This window comes from Oncorhynchus tshawytscha, unplaced genomic scaffold, assembly GCF_018296145.1.
Source record: "Oncorhynchus tshawytscha isolate Ot180627B unplaced genomic scaffold, Otsh_v2.0 Un_contig_2039_pilon_pilon, whole genome shotgun sequence".
NCBI lineage: Eukaryota > Metazoa > Chordata > Actinopteri > Salmoniformes > Salmonidae > Oncorhynchus > Oncorhynchus tshawytscha.
Genome location: NW_024609351.1, coordinates 9,217 through 22,948, shown reverse-complemented (window position 1 = coordinate 22,948; position 13,732 = coordinate 9,217). Strand labels below are relative to the sequence as shown.

At 40.7% G+C, this 13,732-nt stretch overlaps 1 long non-coding RNA gene across 1 annotated transcript; it reads left to right on the top strand.

Annotated features, from left to right (window-relative positions):
• The first annotated feature begins 2,884 nt into the window (after positions 1–2,884).
• On the top strand, positions 2,885–4,758 carry LOC121844642. Its single transcript, XR_006082090.1, has 2 exons — positions 2,885–3,611; positions 3,661–4,758. It is a non-coding gene; the product is annotated as an uncharacterized LOC121844642 (long non-coding RNA).
• The last annotated feature ends 8,974 nt before the right edge of the window (positions 4,759–13,732 follow it).

Sequence of the window (13,732 nt, the reverse complement as noted above, 5' to 3'; positions counted from 1 at the left end):
CACATAGTTCTGATTAGACCCAGAACCATACACATAGCTCTGATTACACCCAGAACCATAGATATAGCAGCTCTGATTAGACCCAGAACCATAGATCTAGTTCTGACTCGACCCAGAACCATAGATACAGCAGTTCTGATGCGACCCAGAACCATAGATCTAGTTCTGATTCGACCCAGAACCATAGATATAGCAGCTCTGATTAGACCCAGAACCATAGATATAGCAGCTCTGATTAGACACAGAACCACAGATATAGCAGCTCTGATTAGACACAGAACCATAGATATAGCAGCTCTGATTAGACCCAGAACCATAGATATAGCAGCTCTGATTAGACCCAGAACCATAGATATAGCAGCTCTGATTAGACCCAGAACCATAGATATAGCAGCTCTGATTAGACACAGAACCATAGATCTAGCAACTCTGATTAAACCCAGAACCATAAATATAGCAGCTCGGATTAGACCCAGAACCATAGATCTAGTTCTGATTAGACCCAGAACCATAGATATAGCAGCTCTGATTAGACCCAGAACCATAGATATAGTTCTGATTAGACCCAGAACCATAGATCTAGCAGCTCTGATTAGACCCAGAACCATAGATATAGCAGCTCTGATTAGACCCAGAACCATAGATATAGCTCTGATTAGACCCAGAACCATAGATATAGCAGCTCTGATTAGACCCAGAACCATAGATCTAGCTCTGATTAGACCCAGAACCATAGATTTAGCAGCTCTGATTAGACCCAGAACCATAGATTTAGCAGCTCTGATTAGACCCAGAACCATAGATATAGCAGCTCTGATTAGACCCAGAACCATAGATATAGCAACTCTGATTAGACACAGAACCACAGATATAGCAGCTCTGATTAGACCCAGAACCATAGATATAGCAGCTCTGATTAGACACAGAACCATAGATCTAGCAACTCTGATTAAACCCAGAACCATAGATATAGCAGCTCTGATTAGACCCAGAACCATAGATATAGCTCTGATTAGACCCAGAACCATAGATATAGCAGCTCTGATTAGACCCAGAACCATAGATATAGTTCTGATTAGACCCAGAACCATAGATCTAGCAGCTCTGATTAGACCCAGAACCATAGATCTAGCAGCTCTGATTAGACCCAGAACCATAGATCTAGCTCTGATTAGACTCAGAACCATAGATCTAGCTCTGATTAGACTCAGAACCATAGATCTAGCTCTGATTAGACCCAGAACCATAGATCTAGCAGCTCTGATTAGACCCAGAACCATAGATATAGCAGCTCTGATTAGACCCAGAACCATAGATATAGTTCTGATTAGACCCAGAACCATAGATATAGCAGCTCTGATTAGACCCAGAACCATAGATCTAGTTCTGATTAGACCCAGAACCATAGATATAGCTCTGATTAGACCCAGAACCATAGATCACATAGCTCTGATTAGACCCAGAAACATAGATATAGTTCTGATTAGACCCAGAACCATAGATATAGCAGCTCTGATTAGACCCAGAACCATAGATATAGCAGCTCTGATTAGACCCAGAACCATAGATTAGCAGCTCTGATTAGACCAGAACCATAGATATAGCTCTGATTAGACCAGAACCATAGATATAGCTAGCTCTGATTAGACCCAGAACCATAGATCTAGCTCTGATTAGACCCAGAACCATAGATACTATTAGCTAGAACCATAGATCTAGTTCTGATTAGACCCAGAACCATAGATCTAGTCTGATTAGACCCAGAACCATACACATAGCTCTGATTAGACCCAGAACCATAGATCTAGTTCTGATTAGACCCAGAACCATAGATCTAGTTCTGATTAGACCCAGAACCATAGATCTAGTTCTACACATAGTTCTGATTAGACCCAGAACCATAGATACTGCAGTTCTGATTAGACCCAGAACCATAGATCTAGTTCTGATTAGACCCAGAACCATAGATCTAGTTCTGATTAGACCCAGAACCATAGATCTAGTTCTGATTAGACCCAGAACCATAGATCTAGTTCTGATTAGACCCAGAACCATAGATCTAGTTCTGATTAGACCCAGAACCATAGATCTAGTCCTGATTAGACCCAGAACCATACACATAGTTCTGATTAGACCCAGAACCATAGATACAGTTCCTATTATACCCTCTCTCCCCAAACAGTGTTAGAACTATCAATTTGATATCATGGATGGTCAGTCCTTGCATCCATAGCTCTGTCTTATGAATTTGAGAGTGTTTACAAATCTCCAACCCCATCCCTCAGCTTTTAACCAAAACAGTGGTGGGGTGGACACGTTATTGTTTCAACTGCAGATTGCCCCTTGACGGTCTGTTTAGATAAAACCCAACCTTTAGATTGTGCCTCCAAAGCAGCACTCCAGTCAACGTGACTGCTTGGTGCTTACGCTGCCCAAATGGCCCCCTATACTTACCCCACATAGGACTCTGTTCAGAAGTAGTGCACTATATAGGGAATAGGGCTCTGGTCTATAGTAGTACCACTATATAGGGAATAGGGCTCTGGTCTATAGTAGTACCACTATATAGGTAATAGGGCTCTGGTCTATAGTAGTACCACTATATAGGGAATAGGGCTCTGGTCTATAGTAGTACCACTATATAGGGAATAGGGCTCTGGTCTATAGTAGTACCACTATATAGGGAATAGGGTTCTGGTCTATAGTAGTACCACTATATAGGGAATAGGGCTCTGGTCTATAGTAGTACCACTATATAGGGATTAGGGCTCTGGTCCATAGTAGTACCACTATATAGGGAATAGGACTCTGGTCTATAGTAGTACCACTATATAGGGAATAAGACTCTGGTCTATAGTAGTACCACTATATAGGGAATAGGGTTCTGGTCTATAGTAGTACCACTATATAGGGAATAGGGCTCTGGTCTATAGTAGTACCACTATATAGGGAATAGGGCTCTGGTCTATAGTTGTACCACTATATAGGGGATAATAGGGTGCCATTTTTCATGCACACTTCGATCCCAGTTTCATTGAGACAGCCCCAACCACTTAAATCCATTGTGTTCATAGATAAAGCTCTGGTTTAATTTAGTTTAGGAAAGGGATCTTTTTAAATCTGATTGCCAAATAAGGTGATTTGTATTTTGCGATCTGAACATGTACCCGCAGACAGAGAACCGTGTTGTTTTCAGACGGTCTCTTCTGTAGATACCATGTACCCGCAGACAGAGAACAGTGTTGTTTTCAGACGGTCTCTTCTGTAGATACCAAGCCCTGCAGACAGAGAACAGTGTTGTTTTCAGACGGTCTCTTCTGTAGATACCATGTCGCGTGAGTCATGTAGAACTTGTATAAGCCTGTTTGGGGAACCCTGGGTTAGGGGCAGAACTTGTGTGTCGACAGTGAACATACTTTAATGGGTTGGGACAAGCGTTGATCATTTGAGTCAGCTGTGTAGTGCTCGGGGCAACAAAACCAAATAAACCTGTGGACCGAGTTTGGAAAACCCTGGGTTGGGGGCAGAACTTGTGTGTAGAGAGTGAACATACTTTAATTGGCAGTACATGATATATATTTTAAGACACACAGCTTTGTCTGTTCATGTAGGTCTGGGTCAGAGAACGACTACTGTTGTCTAATGTCCTGTTTCATGTAGGTCTGGGTCAGAGAACGACTACTGTTGTCTAATGTCCTCCTTCATGTTGGTCTGGCTCAGAGAACGACTACTGTTGTCTAATGTCCTCCTTCATGTTGGTCTGGCTCAGAGAACGACTACTGTTGTCTAATGTCCTCCTTCATGTTGGTCTGGCTCAGAGAACGACTACTGTTGTCTAATGTCCTCCTTCATGTAGGTCTGGCTCAGAGAACGACTACTGTTGTCTAATGTCCTCCTTCATGTTGGTCTGGCTCAGAGAACGACTACTGTTGTCTAATGTCCTGTTTCATGTAGGTTTGGGTCAGAGAACGACTACTGTTGTCTAATGTCCTGTTTCATGTAGGTCTGGCTCAGAGAACGACTACTGTTGTCTAATGTCCTGTTTCATGTAGGTCTGGGTCAGAAAACGACTACTGTTGTCTAATGTCCTGTTTCATGTAGGTCTGGGTCAGAGAACGACTACTGTTGTCTAATGTCCTGTTTCATGTAGGTCTGGGTCAGAGAACGACTACTGTTGTCTAATGTCCTGTTTCATGTAGGTCTGGGTCAGAGAACGACTACTGTTGTCTAATGTCCTGTTTCATGTAGGTCTGGGTCAGAGAACGACTACTGTTGTCTAATGTCCTGTTTCATGTAGGTCTGGGTCATGTTCATATTGGTGCAAAACAGAAGAAAAAAACCAGAGTGAAACAGTGAGGTACTTACCTGTCCAATAAGAAACGCTCGTGTCAGTTTTTCCCCGTTGTGTTTCCTGATGAACACAACACTGGTTTTGTTCTGTAGTAATATATGTTGTATTAAAGGACAATAACACTGGTTTTGTTCTGTACTAATATATGTTGTATTAAAGGACAATAACACTGGTTTTGTTCTGTACTAATATATGTTGTATTAAAGGACAATAACACTGGTTTTGTTCTGTACTAATATATGTTGTATTAAAGGACAATAACACTGGTTTTGTTCTGTACTAATATATGTTGTATTAAAGGACAATAACACTGGTTTTGTTCTGTACTAATATATGTTGTATTAAAGGACAATAACACTGGTTTTGTTCTGTACTAATATATGTTGTATTAAAGGACAATAACACTGGTTTTGTTCTGTACTAATATATGTTGTAACACTTAAAGGACAATAACACTGGTTTTGTTCTGTACTAATATATGTTGTATTAAAGGACAATAACACTGGTTTTGTTCTGTACTAATATATGTTGTATTAAAGGACAATAACACTGGTTTTGTTCTGTACTAATATATGTTGTATTAAAGGACAATAACACTGGTTTTGTTCTGTACTAATATGTTTTGTACTAATATATGTTGTATTAAAGGACAATAACACTGGTTTTGTTCTGTACTAATATATGTTGTATTAAAGGACAATAACACTGGTTTTGTTCTGTACTAATATATGTTGTATTAAAGGACAATAACACTGGTTTTGTTCTGTACTAATATATGTTGTATTAAAGGACAATAACACTGGTTTTGTTCTGTACTAATATATGTTGTATTAAAGGACAATAACACTGGTTTTGTTCTGTACTAATATATGTTGTATTAAAGGACAATAACACTGGTTTTGTTCTGTACTAATATATGTTGTATTAAAGGACAATAACACTGGTTTTGTTCTGTACACTGGTTTTGTTCTGTAATAATATATGTTGTATTAAAGGACAATAACACTGGTTTTGTTCTGTACTAATATATGTTGTATTAAAGGACAATAACACTGGTTTTGTTCTGTACTAATATATGTTGTATTAAAGGACAATAACACTGGTTTTGTTCTGTAGACTAATATATGTTGTATTAAAGGACAATAATGTGTTTTGTTTTTACTGGTTGACTGAAGGATAATAACACTGGTTTTGTTCTGTAAACGAATCAATATATGTTGTATTAAAGGACAATAACACTGGTTTTGTTCTGTACTAATATATGTTGTATTAAAGGACAATAACACTGGTTTTGTTCTGTACTAATATATGTTGTATTAAAGGACAATAACACTGGTTTTGTTCTGTAGAAAACAGAAGGTATACACTGGTTTTGTTCTGTTGTTTATTAAAGGACAATAACACTGGTTTTGTTCTGTAATATATGTTGTATTAAAGGACAATAACACTGGTTTTGTTCTGTAGTAATATATGTTGTATTAAAGGACAATAACACTGGTTTTGTTCTGTAATATATGTTGTATTAAAGGACAATAACACTGGTTTTGTTCTGTACTAATATATGTTGTATTAAAGGACAATAACACTGGTTTTGTTTTGTGAGACTCAAACATTCTTCCATGTGTTTATGTTTTTTTGCTGGACTGACTGAAGGATAATTCTTCAGTCTGGGATAATGTGACACAAGGAAAACGAATCAATCAGGACAATGTTTCAGTTTAATCCTCCCACTCAACAGGTATTTTATGTTCCAGCAGTGCATCAAAAAGGTACATTTTTTTTAAAAATCATGATGTACTTCAGGTTTTGGGTCGTGGAAACTGAGCCGTTGCTTCTGCATCGAGGTAGAGAGAACATACTAGAAGCGTTCTTCAGAAAACAGAAGGTTTAGGACACTTTGTGTCACACGTTGGATCTGACGTGCTTTAAATAAAGGTTGTTTTGACACTTCTACAGAGATGTAGTTTTTTTTGGGGTGGTGGTATGGTATCACGTCTGATTTGAACTTTCTCTGAACACCAAGCCATGTGAATATCTCTTATTAGAATAGAGGAAGTTTACTGTCTCTGCATCCAGGCGCGTCTTTATCTTTCAGTGCATTTGGGACCACGGTGGATTTATCGTCATGAACGGCATCAACGCTTTAGGAAATGTGATTACGTGTTACTGTGGGGTCTATTTTAAATGTACATTGCACCATAAAGGTATAGACATGCTGTATTTGATGTGTCTATGTATTGACAAACAACAAATAAATACATCTCTTTCTTTCCATTGCTTTTTCTTTGTGTGGTCTCGTTATGCCCAGGAGATGCTCTAACTTCTCAAGACTCAACCGTTCTTATCTCCAAGCTATTCCTATTGTCTGTTATTCCTGTTTTGATTTAAACGTCATCTATTTCTTTCTGAACACTCCACGTCGTTGTGCCCTGCTGAAAACAGCCCTGTTGTGCAGTAGTTCGCCTCCAGAGGGCGATGTTGTTATGTTTAGAGTTAATGTCTGGATGGGTCTCTCACCTCTTCTCCTCTGTGTAGTGGTCAACACACTGTCTCTCTCTCTCCTCTGTGTAGTGGTCAACACACTGTCTCTCTCTCTCTCTCCTCTGTGTAATGGTCAACACACTGTCTCTCTCTCTCTCTGTGTAATGGTCAACACACTGTCTCTCTCTCTCTCTGTGTAATGGTCAACACACTGTCTCTCTCTCCTCTGTGTAGTGGTCAACACACTGTCTCTCTCTCTCTCTCTCTGTGTAGTGGTCAACACACTGTCTCTCTCTCTCTCCTCTGTGTAATGGTCAACACACTGTCTCTCTCTCTCTCTGTGTAATGGTCAACACACTGTCTCTCTCTCTCTCTCTGTGTAATGGTCAACACACTGTCTCTCTCTCTCTGTGTAATGGTCAACACACTGTCTCTCTCTGTGTAATGGTCAACACACTGTCTCTCTCTCTCTCTCAACACACTCTGTGTAATGGTCAACACACTGTCTCTCTCTCTCTGTGTAATGGTCTCTCTCTGTGTAATGGTCAACACACTGTCTCTCTCTCTCTCTCTGTGTAATGGTCAACACACTGTCTCTCTCTCTCTCTCAACTCTGTGTAATGGTCAACACACTGTCTCTCTCTCTCTCTGTGTAATGGTCAACACACTGTCTCTCTCTCTCTCTGTGTAATGGTCAACACACTGTCTCTCTCTCTCTCTCTGTGTAATGGTCAACACACTGTCTCTCTCTCTCTCTCTCTGTGTAATGGTCAACACACTGTCTCTCTCTCTCTCTCTCTGTGTAATGGTCAACACACTGTCTCTCTCTCTCCCTCTCTGTGTAATGGTCAACACACTGTCTCTCTCTCTCTCTGTGTAATGGTCAACACACTGTCTCTCTCTCTCTCTGTGTAATGGTCAACACACTGTCTCTCTCTCTCTTCTCTGTGTAATGGTCAACACACTGTCTCTCTCTCCTCTGTGTAATGGTCAACACACTCTTCTCTTCTCTGTGTAATGGTCAACACACTGTCTCTCTCTCTCTCTCTGTGTAATGGTCAACACACTGTCTCTCTCTCTCTTCTCTGTGTAATGGTCAACACACTGTCTCTCTCTCTCTCAACACACTGTCTCTCTCTCTGTATAATGGTCAACACACTGTCTCTCTCTCTCTTCTCTGTGTAATGGTCAACACACTGTCTCTCTCTCTTCTCTGTGTAATGGTCAACACACTGTCTCTCTCTCTCTCTGTGTAATGGTCAACACACTGTCTCTCTCTCCTCTGTGTAATGGTCAACACACTGTCTCTCTCTCTCTCTCTCTCCTCTGTGTAATGGTCAACACACTGTCTCTCTCACCTCTTCTCTGTGTAATGGTCAACACACTGTCTCTCTCTCACCTCTTCTCTGTGTAATGGTCAACACACTGTCTCTCTCTCTCTCTGTGTAATGGTCAACACACTGTCTCTCTCTCTCTCTTCTCTGTGTAATGGTCAACACACTGTCTCTCTCTCTCTCTCCTCTGTGTAATGGTCAACACACTGTCTCTCTCTCTCTCTCTCTGTGTAATGGTCAACACACTGTCTCTCTCTCTCTCTGTGTAATGGTCAACACACTGTCTCTCTCTCTCTCTCCTCTGTGTAGTGGTCAACACACTGTCTCTCTCTCTCTTCTCTGTGTAATGGTCAACACACTGTCTCTCTCTCCTCTGTGTAATGGTCAACACACTGTCTCTCTCTCCTCTGTATAATGGTCAACACACTGTCTCTCTCTCTCTCTTCTCTGTGTAATGGTCAACACACTGTCTCTCTCACTCTTCTCTGTGTAATGGTCAACACACTGTCTCTCTCTTCTCTGTGTAATGGTCAACACACTGTCTCTCTCTTCTCTGTGTAATGGTCAACACACTGTCTCTCTCTCCTCTGTGTAATGGTCAACACACTGTCTCTCTCTCTCCCTCTCCTCTGTGTAATGGTCAACACACTGTCTCTCTCTTCTCTGTGTAGTGGTCAACACACTGTCTCCACCTCTTCTCCTCTGTATAATGGTCAACACTGTCACTCTTCTCTGTATAATGGTCAACACTGTCTCTCCTCTGTATAATGGTCAACACACTGTCTCTCTCTCCTCTTCTCTGTGTAATGGTCAACACACTGTCTCTCTCTCCTCTTCTCCTCTGTGTAATGGTCAACACACTGTCTCTCTCACCTCTTCTCTGTGTAATGGTCAACACACTGTCTCTCTCTTCTCTGTGTAATGGTCAACACACTGTCTCTCTCTTCTCTGTGTAATGGTCAACACACTGTCTCTCACCTCTTCCCCTCTGTGTAATGGTCAACACACTGTCTCTCTCTTCTCCTCTGTGTAATGGTCAACACACTGTCTGACTCCCTCTTCTCTGTGTAATGGTCAACACACTGTCTCCTCTCCAGGTGTAATGGTAATGAAGTACACTGACTCCTCCAGGGGTAATACAGTAATGACTCCCTCCAGGGGTAAAACAGTAATGACTCCCTCCAGGGGTAATGGTCAGTAATGACTCCTCCAGGGTAATGCAGTAATGACTCCCTCAGGGTAATACAGTAATGACTCCCTCCAGGGGTAAAACAGTAATGACTCCTCCAGGGGTAAACACAGTAATGACTCCTCTTCTCTGGTAATGGTCAGTAATGACTCCCTCCAGGGGTAATGGTAATGACTCCCTCCAGGGTAATGGTCAGTAATGACTCCCTCCAGGGGTAATGGTCAGTAATGACTCCTCCAGGGGTAATGCAGTAATCTCAGTAATGACTCCCTCCAGGGGTAATGGTCAGTAATGACTCCCTCCAGGGTAATACAGTAATGACTCCCTCCAGGGGTAATACAGTAATGACTCCTCCAGGGGTAATACAGTAATGACTCCCTCCAGGGGTAATGCAGTAATACAGTAATGACAGTAATGACTCCCTCCAGGGGTAATGCAGTAATGACTCCCTCCAGGGGTAATACAGTAATGACTCCTCCAGGGGTAATTCAGTAATGACTCCCTCCAGGGGTAATACAGTAATGACTCCCTCCAGGGGTAATACAGTAATGACTCCCTCCAGGGGTAATACAGTAATGACTCCCTCCAGGGGTAATACAGTAATGACTCCCTCCAGGGGTAATACAGTAATGACTCCCTCCAGGGGTAATACAGTAATGACTCCCTCCAGGGGTAATTCAGTAATGACTCCCTCCAGGGGTAATACAGTAATGACTCCCTCCAGGGGTAATTCAGTAATGACTCCCTCCAGGGGTAATGCAGTAATGACTCCCTCCAGGGGTAATACAGTAATGACTCCCTCCAGGGGTAATACAGTAATGACTCCCTCCAGGGGTAATTCAGTAATGACTCCCTCCAGGGGTAATACAGTAATGACTCCCTCCAGGGGTAATTCAGTAATGACTCCTTCCTCTGTATGTTTTATTATCTGTGTTTCCAGTACAGGAAAGTCCTCTTTCCTCCTCGCAAAGTAAAGTGTCCTGATGAAACTAACAGTGTGTGTGTGTGTGTGTGTGTGTGTGTGTGTGTGTGTGTGTGTGTGTGTGTGTGTGTGTGTGTGTGTGTGTGTGTGTGTGTGTGTGTGTGTGTGTGTTGGACCTACAGTCACCAATGGAAATGGGATCATGAGAGGTCAGAGGAAAGGGTTATCTTGTCTCCATCAAGGTTCTTCAAATGACATCACACACATTCTGCCCCAGTTCAGAGGTCATTGTTTCACACATTCTGCCCCAGTTCAGAGGTCATTGTTTCACACATTCTGCCCCAGTTCAGAGGTCATTGTGTGTCACAGTGTACTTATATTAGGAACCTTTAAAAAAAAATATTTGTACCAATATTTGTACCCCCTCCCTTTTTCTCCCCAATTATGATATTGTCTTGTTGTAACTCCCCGACGAGGCGAGCTCGGGAGGCGAAGGTCAAGTCATACGTCCTCCGAAACATCACCCCTCAAATCACCTTCTTAACACCTGCCCGCTTAACCCGGAAACCAGCCGCACCAATGTGTCGGAGGAAACACTGTTCAACTGACAACCGAAGTCAGCCTGCAGTTGCCCGGCCCACCACTAGGAGTTTCTAGAGGGCGATAAGCCAAGTAAAGCTCCGCCCCCTTGGCCAAACCCTTCCCTTATCCCAGACGACGCTGGGCCAACTGTGTGCTGCCCATTGGGACACTCGATACCGGCCGGTTGTGATACAGCCTGGGATCGAACTCGGGTCTGTGGTGACGCCTCTAGCGCAGTGCCTTAGATCGCTGCTCCACTCGGGAGGCCCCGGGACAATGTTTTTTTTATTCCATCACAACACTAGACTGTGTGGTAGTATGGTCGTGTTTCTGTTCATTAAGTCTCAACAGAAGTTCCCTAGTGGGAGAGCAGGGAGAGAAAGGCTGCGTCCTGATTCTCTCTTCACCCAAAGTATTCATTTGCACATTTTCTCGCATGGATTTAACAATGGCAGAAACTCCCTCCAGCCAATTCTTCCACCAATGCAATACTTTTAAATCAATGGCAGGAAGTGTGCAAGTGGAGAATCCGGAGTAGTGGGGTTGAATACACCACGATCTCTGCCAGTACGATGCCATCGAAGGTCACTGTCACTAGGAGGAGTAAGACATGGAATTGTAGAATGTTAGTAGAACTCTGTTTCTATGAGTAACACATGGCATTCTAGAATGTTAGTTGAACTCTGTTTCTATGAGTAAGACAAGGAATTCTAGAATGTTAGTAGAACTCTGTTTCTATGAGTAAGACATGGAATTGTAGAATGTTAGTAGAACTCTGTTTCTATGAGTAAGACATGGAATTCTAGAATGTTAGTAGAACTCTGTTTCTATGAGTAAGACATGGAATTGTAGAATGTTAGTAGAACTCTGTTTCTATGAGTAACACATGGAATTGTAGAACTCTGTTTCTATGAGTAAGACATGGAATTGTAGAATGTTAGTAGAACTCTGTTTCTATGAGTAAGACATGGAATTCTAGAAAGTTAGTAGAACTCTGTTTCTATGAGTAAGACATGGAATTGTAGAATGTTAGTAGAACTCTGTTTCTATGAGTAACACATGGAATTGTAGAATGTTAGTAGAACTCTGTTTCTATGAGTAAGACATGGAATTCTAGAATGTTAGTAGAACTCTGTTTCTATGAGTAACACATGGAATTGTAGAATGTTAGTAGAACTCTGTTTCTATGAGTAAGACATGGAATTCTAGAATGTTAGTAGAACTCTGTTTCTATGAGTAACACATGGAATTGTAGAATGTTAGTAGAACTCTGTTTCTATGAGTAACACATGGAATTGTAGAATGTTAGTAGAACTCTGTTTCTATGAGTAACACATGGAATTGTAGAATGTTAGTAGAACTCTGTTTCTATGAGTAAGACATGGAATTCTAGAATGTTAGTAGAACTCTGTTTCTATGAGTAACACATGGAATTCTAGAATGTTAGTAGAACTCTGTTTCTATGAGTAAGACATGGAATTCTAGAATGTTAGTAGAACTCTGTTTCTATGAGTAACACATGGAATTCTAGAATGTTAGTAGAACTCTGTTTCTATGAGTAACACATGGAATTGTAGAATGTTAGTAGAACTCTGTTTCTATGAGTAAGACATGGAATTGTAGAATGTTAGTAGAACTCTGTTTCTATGAGTAACACATGGAATTCTAGAATGTTAGTAGAACTCTGTTTCTATGAGTAACACATGGAATTGTAGAATGTTAGTAGAACTCTGTTTCTATGAGTAACACATGGAATTCTAGAATGTTAGTAGAACTCTGTTTCTATGAGTAAGACATGGAATTCTAGAATGTTAGTAGAACTCTGTTTCTATGAGTAACACATGGAATTCTAGAATGTTAGTAGAACTCTGTTTCTATGAGTAACACATGGAATTGTAGAATGTTAGTAGAACTCTGTTTCTATGAGTAACACATGGAATTCTAGAATGTTAGTAGAACTCTGTTTCTATGAGTAACACATGGAATTGTAGAATGTTAGTAGAACTCTGTTTCTATGAGTAAGACATGGAATTCTAGAATGTTAGTAGAACTCTGTTTCTATGAGTAAGACATGGAATTCTAGAATGTTAGTAGAACTCTGTTTCTATGAGTAAGACATGGAATTCTAGAATGTTAGTAGAACTCTGTTTCTATGAGTAAGACATGGAATTCTAGAATGTTAGTAGAACTCTGTTTCTATGAGTAAGACATGGAATTCTAGAATGTTAGTAGAACTCTGTTTCTATGAGTAAGACATGGAATTCTAGAATGTTAGTAGAACTCTGTTTCTATGAGTAACACATGGAATTCTAGAATGTTAGTAGAACTCTGTTTCTATGAGTAACACATGGAATTGTAGAATGTTAGTAGAACTCTGTTTCTATGAGTAACACATGGAATTGTAGAATGTTAGTAGAACTCTGTTTCTATGAGTAAGACATGGAATTCTAGAATGTTAGTAGAACTCTGTTTCTATGAGTAAGACATGGAATTCTAGAATGTTAGTAGAACTCTGTTTCTATGAGTAAGACATGGAATTCTAGAATGTTAGTAGAACTCTGTTTCTATGAGTAACACATGGAATTCTAGAATGTTAGTAGAACTCTGTTTCTATGAGTAAGACATGGAATTCTAGAATGTTAGTAGAACTTAGTAAGACATGGAACTTCTAGAAACACATGTTAGTGTTAGAACTCTGTTTCTATGAGTAACACATGGAATTCTAGAATGTTAGTAGAACTCTGTTTCTATGAGTAAGACATGGAATTCTAGAATGTTAGTAGAACTCTGTTTCTATGAGTAAGACATGGAATTCTAGAATGTTAGTAGAACTCTGTTTCTATGAGTAAGACATGGAATTCTAGAATGTTAGT